This window comes from Sapajus apella, unplaced genomic scaffold (genome assembly GCF_009761245.1).
Source record: "Sapajus apella isolate SASKATOON/1434 unplaced genomic scaffold, GSC_monkey_1.0 scaffold11, whole genome shotgun sequence".
NCBI lineage: Eukaryota > Metazoa > Chordata > Mammalia > Primates > Cebidae > Sapajus > Sapajus apella.
In genome coordinates, this window is record NW_022436951.1 from 30,266,131 (window position 1) to 30,276,292 (window position 10,162).

At 38.6% G+C, this 10,162-nt stretch overlaps 1 long non-coding RNA gene across 1 annotated transcript in view; it reads right to left on the reverse strand.

The window, feature by feature from the left end:
* LOC116552183 overlaps window positions 1-9,179 on the reverse strand; it is an 11,982-nt gene extending 2,803 nt beyond the window's left edge. The window contains exon 1 of the long non-coding RNA XR_004269266.1: window positions 9,101-9,179. This is a non-coding gene — a long non-coding RNA (uncharacterized LOC116552183). The remainder of the gene's footprint in view (window positions 1-9,100) is intronic.
* Between the last annotated feature and the right edge of the window lie 983 nt (window positions 9,180-10,162).

Genomic DNA, 10,162 nt, shown 5'->3' on the forward strand with positions numbered 1-10,162 from the left:
AGGAAAGAAAGAAAGAAAGAAAGAAAGAAAGAAAGAAAGAAAGAAAGAGAAAGAAAGAGAAAGAAAGAAAGAAAGAAAGAAAGAAAGAAAGAAAGAAAGAAAGAAAGAAAGAAAGAAAGAAAGAAAGAAAGAAAGAAAGAAAGAAAGAAAAATGAAAAAGAGGTTTAATGGACTCATAGCTCCACAAGGCTGGGGGGGCCTCACAGTCAAGGCACATCTTACACTATGGCAGAGAAGAAAGAATGAGAGCCAAGCCAAAGAGAAATCCCCATATAAAACCATCAGATCTTGTCAGACTTATTCACTACCTAGAACAGTATGGGGAACCTATGCCCACAATTTGATTATCTCCCACCAGGTCCCTCCCACAACATGTGGGAATTATGGGAGCTACAATTCAAGATGAGATTTGGGTGAGGACACAGGCAACTCATATCAATCAGTATCCTTATTCTTAAGACTTTTATAGTCTAGAGGCAGAAGGAGATATAAAAATAATTTTGATACAAAACATGATACTGTTACAAGAGCATTTAGTGAAAATATTACTTCCCTCAAGAATTCAGGATACTATCTTCCTTGAAAACAATTTAGGAAATTTGAGAGTTAAAAATCTGATAATTCTGTGATTTCTGCATTAAACACAAATATTGTTCTCTACTGATATTTATTTGGCTTTATGAAAAAAATCTTAAAATATATCTGTTTACTAATGTGACAGAGAAGACTTATCCTTTAGATTTCTCTAAGTATGCACAACTGGAAGTTAGTTTCTTAGTTTGTAAAAGTCTTTCATTTTGGAATCAATGAAGTATGCATTTGAAAGAAATAACGCCAATAATTTTTTTAAAAACTGCAAATTGACAATTACATTACTACTTGAATAAATACAATTTAACATATGGTTCTATATGAATTATTTATACAGTACCAACCTTAAAATTCACATTCTCCAATTTCTGTCCAAATCTACATTTATCATTACTTAGCCTACTTCAATAGTACTTTACAAGTTCGCAGGAAAATTTCATCTTTTAAAAAATATTAATATTGAAAGACAAGTAGTTGGAACTTCTAAATTCTCCATTTGTCATTGTGCAATTCAGTCATAATGGGAGTCAGTGAAACATCACTACTGAGAGTTCAGAAATTCTGCAATGCACTAAAGAGAAACTTAATAGAGGGGAAAATATCCAAAAAGAGTCAGGTGCTTTAAAGGGCTGTGCAAAACTACAAGATGACAAAATAAACCTTTCATTCATTAAAACCTTGGAAGATATTGTAAAGAAAACTTTTAGATGCATTCTTCATAATTTATGTGTAGGGTAATAATTACACTGTAATAATGCTATATACACTGTTATTTATGTCAGGTAGATACATCTGCCACAAACAAGTGCCTATTAAGCCAATCAATATATTTAATGCTAAATTCCCATTGTTGGTAAGGCAGTTTGCTGAAACAGTAACGATTACGTTATGATTGCTGTTGCTGCTGCTGCTGCTGTTATAGATAACAGCACATCATTTGCTAGTTTCTATTCTAAGCACTTGACATACAAATTTACGATGACCCTATGAAGTAGATAATATTACTATTCCATTTTTTCAGACGAAAATATGAAGTTTAGAGAGTGTAATTTGCTTCCCCAAAGTCACACAGTTATTATGTTTGCCAGGACTGGGTTCCAGACTGCTTGGCTTCTTGAATCCAAGCTGCATTGCAATACTCTACTTGGTAGTGCCCTAACACGTCATGTCTTATGGTGCTTACATTATTATTATTTTTTTATTCCAAAGAATGGAATGAATTCTGCTATCCTTGATTCATATAATAAACTAAAATAGGCCGGGTGCGGTGGCTCACGCCTGTAATCCCAGCACTTAGGGAGGCCGAGGCGGGTGGATCACGAGGTCAAGAGATCGAGACCATCCTGGTCAACATGGTGAAACCCCGTCTCTACTAAAAATACAAAAAATTAGCTGGGCATGGTGACGCATGCCTGTAATCCCAGCTACTCAGGAGGCTGAGGCAGGAGAATTGCCTGAACCCAGGAGGCGGAGGTTGCGGTGAGCCAAGATCGTGCGATTGCACTCCAGCCTGGGTAACAAGAGCGAAACTCCATCTCAAAGAAAAAAAAATAAAAATAAAAATAAAAAATAAACTAAAATATAAATTAAAATTTTGCCAGAGGGTATTCTAAGTATATATTTTAATGATAATGATATTTTTCTTCTGAAAGAATTGAAATAACTAATTTTAAGAGTTTCAGAAGATAATTATTCACATAAATATAATTTAAATTTAGAGAGCTAAATCTCATAGACTGTGAGTTTGTTCATGAGATTTCTTGTCAATACGGAGTCAGTATTTATTTTCTCATCTAAGTCAGCACGTAATAGTGGTAGTTGTAGATATTCATTTATTCAGGAATATTACTGAATGTTTCTTATGTACTAAGATAATTTGTAAAACTATCCAGCTGGATATGAGCACTGAACATTTAAATATGTAGTTAGAGAGTAAAGAGCTTACTGAGAATTTAGGAGAAAAGATTAATACATCAATACATTTCTATTCATATATTGCTTGCCATCAAAAAAAGTACACAAATATATTTAAGCTTGGATTCAGCTTCTTTTCTCAATGACAACAGAAAGCCATGTAATAAGAATTCAAAATGCAGGAATATAAAGCAGCTGCTCACGGTCCTCCACCTACTGAACACATCCTTCAAGCCTTCTTGCAAGACAGTATCTCTGTACTTGTAAAAAAAATGCTCTTCAGTCTAGTTATTTATAATGAGACACTCGTAAAACGCTTACAGAAGCTACAAGATGAATATTTTCTTCAAATATTGACTGCAAAGTCCATAAATCTCTGACATAAAATAACTACACTTCCTATGACTTCCTTCACAGCATTTTCTTTTCTCATTTGCTTGTTTCTTGCTTGGTTGGTTGTTGTTTTTACTATTACTATGGTTCATTCCACCAAGAGTTTGAACCAAGAGTGGGCAAAGAATAAGTGGAAAGTGAATTGTTACATTGGTGCAAGCAAAACATTTTCTACAGCTAACTGTACTCCTTAAAAATAGTAATTATTAGATTAAGGAAACAAGCTTCTGTACCTGTGATTTTTTTAATCTTGTACCTCAACCATAAAATACAAGGCAGCCTAAGTACAGAAATTGCACTTCAATTGCTAGTTTTGTTCTGGCTGCACTTTCAAGTTGCTTTCACTTGAATAATTTACTTTTCTTCTAAATTAAGCCAGGCAAAGTTAATATTTATTCATCTTTTCTCTGGGGTATACCAGTTTCTAGAGCTATTATAAATTATTTGAGGGTTTTTAGCTTTGATGGATTAATGCATGACTTTTGTGCTGATTGGCCTCCTGCCAGGAGGTGGCACTTTCCAGAGAGCTTCAGCTATAGTAGTATGGAGAAGAACAGGCAATGTGTAGGGCCCTAGAATGCACAAGATTATATGCCCTTTGTCTGGAGGTACCAAAGCAGGAAAAGACCATGGGTTGGGGGCAGAGCTAGGCATGTCTGACCTCAGACTCTCCTTGGGTGGGTCTTGCTGTGACTTCTGTGGGGTATGGAGGTGAGGTTCCCAAGTCAATGGAGTTATGTTCCTAGGAGTATTATGGCTAGCTCTACTATGTCATGCAGGGTGTTAGGGAAATAGGGGCAAGCTGGCAGTCACAGGCTCCACCCAATTCCCACACAACCCAAAGGGCCAGTGTCACTCCCATCATGCCTCCCCATCAGCACAGAGTCTATTTCCAGACATTGGGTGATCAGGACTGAGAACTTGCCCCAGGTTACCTGCCTTCCACTTTTGAATGCAAGTATGGCTTTCCTTCTTTTGCCTGTGGAGTCTGCACAGCAGATTCACATCCTCCCTCAAGTTGGCCAGGAGACTATGCAATCATTTCAAATTGTTATAAAGTTCAGCTGGAGATTTCCTTTTCCTGTGGCCTTCTCCCAGTACCTCTGGCCACCCTCCCCAAGGACCCCTGTGAAACCAGGCAGAAATAGCTTGCTAGGGACCCAGGGATCTCACAGGACTTTTTCTGCTGCTTCTTCTAATCCTGTATTTGGCTCAGCTCTGTAAGTTGACTCAGCTCCAGGTACTGTCTGAATCTTGTCTCATAACATAGACCTTCATTTTCCCCAGTGGGGGTGTATGTTTGAGGGCAAATGTTCTTTCTTTCCCACTTCCACAGTGTGGGCACTCACATCATTTCGGGTATCTCCTGGGTCTTGCAGGAGCAATCCACTTCCTGCAGGGGGGTTGTGGGTCCTCTCAGGTTTCCCGATTCTAGAGTCATTCCGGAGCAAAAATTCATGACATCAGCCTCCGTATGCTGCTCTGTCCCACCGAATTGGAGCTGAAATCTAGTCCTGCCTCCCATCCACCATGATCCACCCAGGTATCCCCTCTAAATGGCTTTTATTTTGAAAAATGTCGTACCTCAACAAGATCTCTATTTCAGATTTGCCTTCATCAGATTTCCTGATGTTTTAAGCATTTTATCTTCTACAGATTCCACTTTCTACCTAAGTATTTTACTTACCAACAATGGAGGAAATTAAGAATTGTGTCGGTCATGTTAGAACTGGAAGGAATTTAAAGATTATGAAGCTATTTCACCCACTACTACTACTTCAAGGGAAGCAATTGTAACTTAGAGGATGAGGCTAGACACTAGGCTAGCTGCCCTAGGATCAATCCTTCTCTAAAGGTTGTGTGACTTGGGAAGTTATTTAGCTCTCCCTACCTAGGGTTTCTCAAATTGAAGAGGCAATATTATTAATTCCTTACATAATATCAATTAAATATGTTTATGCACACAAAAGTCTGAAACGTTCCTGGCACTATCATAATAAGCGGTCAATAATACTGGCTACTTTGTTATTAACTTCACTTCCATGGAAGAGAAACATAAAATCCCAAATGACTCAGCTGCCCTACCTCATAGCCAGCCAGTGAGGGTCAGAGTTAGGACCAGAATCTATGTCTTTTCTTCCTCACCTACTGTTCTCTCCAGAATTATGATTACATTTTCCCCCACCCACCATACACATAAAGGTAAAATTCACATCCTACGCTATAATATTCTCATTCATTTAAGAATTGTTTATTTCTATCTATGTGCTGGGGGAAAAGACAAAGGATAATATACAGGCAAGCTGTAATAGTGATGAAGTACAATCTAATGAATGAAGCAATGCTAGAAGACAGAATCAGTATTGCAAGAAGGTTAGTATTGCAGAAAATCACTATTAGATTTTCTTATGGTTTCTTCCTTCTGAAGAGTGCAAGGGTCTGTCACAAACCTTTCCAGAATAGAGCCAGGAATGAGTATCCCCAGCCCAGACACAGATCAAATGTGTCTGTAAATCAGCCTGTAAATGTAGAGACAGAATGTATCTAAGACCCCCAAAAAGATAAAAATGTATAAAAGAAAAATGCATAGTTGGAAACAAGCTTTAAAAGACTTTGATGTTCTTTCCTGACCCAATTTCGTATGGCCTGCATGCCAATCAAGAGAAAAAAGTCTATAAATATTTTGAACCATATGACCATCTATGAGAAAATTAAGGGCAATTTTGGTAAAATACTATACCTGAATGTTTTTCCAGCCCCTGTGGGGCATAAAAAGCCTGGTTACAATTTTGTTACATGATTTTATTGTAAGTAGGGTCACATATTTTTTAATACGGTTAACATACTTCAAATAAGATAATCATTTCCCTTATGTCAGAGTTTGAAATCCAATCCATGAGAATGCACATAAGAGTGTGTATACATTGTTAATCTGAAGGACATGGCAGAATTTCAGTCTTCACTGAAAGGGCATGATTGGTAAGAAGGGTGGGCTGAAGGCCGATTGCAAAGACCACAATTTGGGTTTGTCTGAAGTGTTAAAGCAATTTTTTTATATCCATTATTTTCTAAACAGCATAGAAGGAAGAGTGAATAAAAGTAAAAGGCAAGAAAGCATCAATCTTCTTCCTCTAGCATTAATGTAGTAAGGCAAGTGCTTTTTGTTCCATAAAGAAAATTTCATCCGAGATTTATTTTTTTGAGGGTTGCTGTTATTCGAAAAACAAGATAAAAAAGTGAAACCCACTACCACCCCCATTATAAAAATATTTTGCTGTTCTACAAACGCAGTTGTATTTTTGAAAGAAATTGCATTCCCCACGTGCGTATTCATCTACAGTAAACTCTTATTAACCTCATGGAAAGTAAGTATGGTAGAGGTGTTATGAATAGGTGCAGTTCTTGGTCTCTTTAGAGGAGTATCGTGTGGACATTAAGACCTTTGAATATAGTCAGAAACATATCTGGGGTATGATGCTGATTATTCTACTTACTATCAGTTACCTCTGGCAATTAAATTTTGTCTATAAAATGACAAAAACAACAGGCATCTCCCAACATTATTTTAGAGATTAGATGATATCATGTTTGAAAAATCCCTAAAAATCATTCTGTACTTATAAACAGTGAATAATCATTAACTATTATCATTACCTTTAATAAAATAATATATTCTACCATGTTCAAATCATATACTTGTAGAATGTGTGTGCCCAGGAAAGAACTTTGGTTTTTAACTACTATTCAAATCTCGGGCTTCAAAGACTGGTTTACATCCAGTTCTTCCAGGAAACCTATTTTGGATACTCCAGCAGCCACTGGTTTCTCTACCTTTTAAAACTACAACATACGGTATGATTAGCTTTCTTTGTGCATTATCTGCCTTTTCTACCTAGTGAATTTTTTTTTTTTTTTTTTTTTTTTTTTTTTTTTTTTTTTTTTTTTGAGATGGAGTTTCTCTCTTGTTGCCCAGGCTGGAGTGCAATGGCGCAATCTCGGCTCACCGCAACCTCTGCCTCCCAGATTCAAGCCATTCTCCTGCCTCAGCCTCCCAAGCAGCTGGGATTACAGGCATGCACCACCATGCCCTGCTAATTTTGTACCTATTGAATTTTTCATGTCTCTCTTTGTCTTTGATATTTTGCAGTTTTACCACAATGTGCCTAGGTTTGAATTTTTTATCTTGCTCAATATTCAAAGCATTCCTTTGATAGAATCAAGAATTTTTTCATATCTGAAGAAAACCAGGGTTTTATATCTTCTAAAATTTTTACAATTTTTCCTTCTGATATTCCCAGTTGACAGAAGGCAACACTGCTCCTCTCTTGTCTATTTTTCTTTAACACTTTCCAGTTCTGCATTTCCAACTCCTTATGTACTTGCATACACACACTTTATAAGCTTTCTACTCTCCTGTGGGGAATATTCTGTCTTATCTGCTGTGGCAGTCTGTATTTTCCAAAGACAGCCTCTTAGAAAGCTCACTCTTGGGAAACCCCCTCTTGAAAGCCAGATGTCATGTCACAGGATATAGCACCTGCCTTTGAAAGGCCTGGAAGGTAAGACATCATGTACCATGGAGAGAAACAGAGAAGTCAGACAGTCCCAATGAACCAGACACGTCAGTACAGGGCTGTGATGGGAGCGGACCCTCCTGCTCCAGCCTCCAGAGTGAATCAGAGATAAACATTGTCCACCATGAACTATTTTGAAATTTCCAACTCTCAAAAATGTGAACAAGATAAAATGACTATTTTGATATATTAATTTTGAAGGAGTAGAGTCTTACTTAGCAATTGTTATAAATGAAATATCCCCCCTCCTCTTTAATCATTTTATCCACTTTAGTGCTATTTTAGGGTTTCTTTCAATGTTACCTATCATTTCCAATTCTTATTTGACAGATGATTCTCTTTCAAGTTAATCTGCTTTTTCTGTAACTTTTTGGTTGGAGTTAATTTTTAATGGAAGATGAATTTTGTGTAAAGCCATTGTATCAATTCATTCTTACATTGCTACAAGAAAATACCCAATACTGGGTAATTTATAAAGAAAAAGGGTTTAATTGGCTCACAGTTCTGTATGGCTGGGGAGGCCTCTGGAAGCTTACAATCATAGTGGAAGGCACCTCTTCCCAGGACAGCAGGAAAGAGAATGAGTACCAATAGGAGAAATGCCAGATATTTATAAAACCATCATATCTCTAGAGAACTCACTCACTATCATGAGAACAGCATGAGGGAAACTGCCCCCATGATTCAATTACCTCCCACCGGGTCTCTCCCACAACACATGGGGATTATGGGGATTACAATTCAGGGTGAGATTTGGGAGGGGACACAGCCAAACCACATCAGCCATTCATTCTCATGTCCTTCTCACATTTCAAAATACAATAATCCCTTATCAATAGTCTTCCCCAAGTTCTTAACTCATTCCAGCATTAACTCAAAATTTCCAAGTCCTGAATCCAAAATTCCATCTGGAAATGACTTTCTTCCACCTATAAGCATGTAAAATAATTTTTTAAAAAGTAATTTACTGCCAATATACAATGGGCTACAGGCATTGTGTAAATATTCCCATTCCAAAAGGGAGAAATTGGGCCAGGTGTGGCTCACACCTTTAATCCCAGCACTTTGGGTGGTGGGAGGATCACTCGAGGTCAGGAGTTTGAGACCAGCCTGGCCAACATGATAAAATCTCTTTATTAAAAAATAAAAATAAAATTAGCTGGGTGAGGTGATGGGCACCTGTAATCCCAACTACTCAGGAGTCTGAAGCAGAATTGCTTGAATATGGGAAGCGGAGGTTTCAGTTTACCAAGATGGTGTCACTGCACTCCAGCCTGAATGACGTAGTTATGCTCTGCCTAAAACACTAAATTAAATCAAATTAAAATTTTAAAAGTGGAGAAATTGGCCAAAAGGGGTCTACAGGCCCCATGCAAGTTCAACACCAAGCAAGACAGTCAGTAAACTTAAAGTTCCAAAATAATCTCCTTCGACTTCATGTCCATATACTGGGCACACTGCTGGGCTCCCAAGGCCTTGGGCAGCTCCATCCCTCTGGCCTTGCAAGTTTCAGTTCCTGAAGCTGCTCTCACAAGTTGTTGAGTGTCTGTGGCTTTTCCAGACACAGGGTACAAGCTGTCAGTGAATCTACCCTTATAGGGTCTGGAGAATGATGGCCTCCTTCCCACAGCTCCATGAGGCAGTACCCCAGTAGGGACTACGCACGGGGGCTCCAACCCCACATTTCCCCTTGCCACTGCCCTAGCAGAGGTTCAGTGTGATGATTCCACACCTGTACCAGGCTTCCGTATGGGGTATTTGGGCTTTCTCACACATCCTCTGAAATCTAGGCAGGGGCTGCTAAGCATTCTTCACTTTTGCGCTCCATGCACCTAAGGCGTAACACCACAGAGAAGCTGCCAAAACTTATGGCTTGCACCCTCTGAAGCAGCAGCCCAAGCTGTATCTGGGGCCCTCTGAGATGAGGCTGGAGCCAAATTGGCTGGGATGTGGACAGCCACTTCTGGAGGCTGCACGGGGGAGTGAGGACTTGGGCCTGACTCATAAAACCGTTCTTCATTCCTCGGCCTCTGGGCCTATGATGGAAGAGGCTGCCATGAAGATCTCTAAAATGCCTTTGAGGCCTTCTTCCCATTGCCTTGGCTATCAGCACTGGACTCCCTTTGAGTTATGCAAATTTCTCTAGCAAGTGGTTGCTCCACAGTCTGCTTGAATTTCTCTCCCATAAAAGTTTTTCCTTTCTCTGCCACATTGTAAGCCTGCAAATTCTCCAAACTTTTACACTCTACTTCCCTTTTAAATATAAGAACTTTAGGTCATTTCTTTACTCCCACATGATTTTCTCTCATCTCTTTCTTTCTCTCATCGCTGAACTAAATCAAAACTGTTTGGCTCTAACTTCCACAGATCCCTAGGGAATGAACAGAATGCAGCCAGTCTCTTTGCTAAGGCACACCATAGGTGACCTTTGCCTTAGTTCCCCAAAAGTTCCTCATTTCTATCTGAAACACTGTCAGCCTGGACTGCACTGTCCATATCACTGTCAGCATTTTAGTAACAACAACAGTCAACCAGTCTCTAAGAAGTTCCAAACATTCTTTCATCTTCTAGTCTACTTCTTCAGGTATCTTTCCGTTAACGCCTTACTCCTCAGTACCAATTTTCGGTGTCAGGCCATTCTTGCACTTCTATGAGAAAATATCTGAAACTGGGCAATTTATATAAAAATA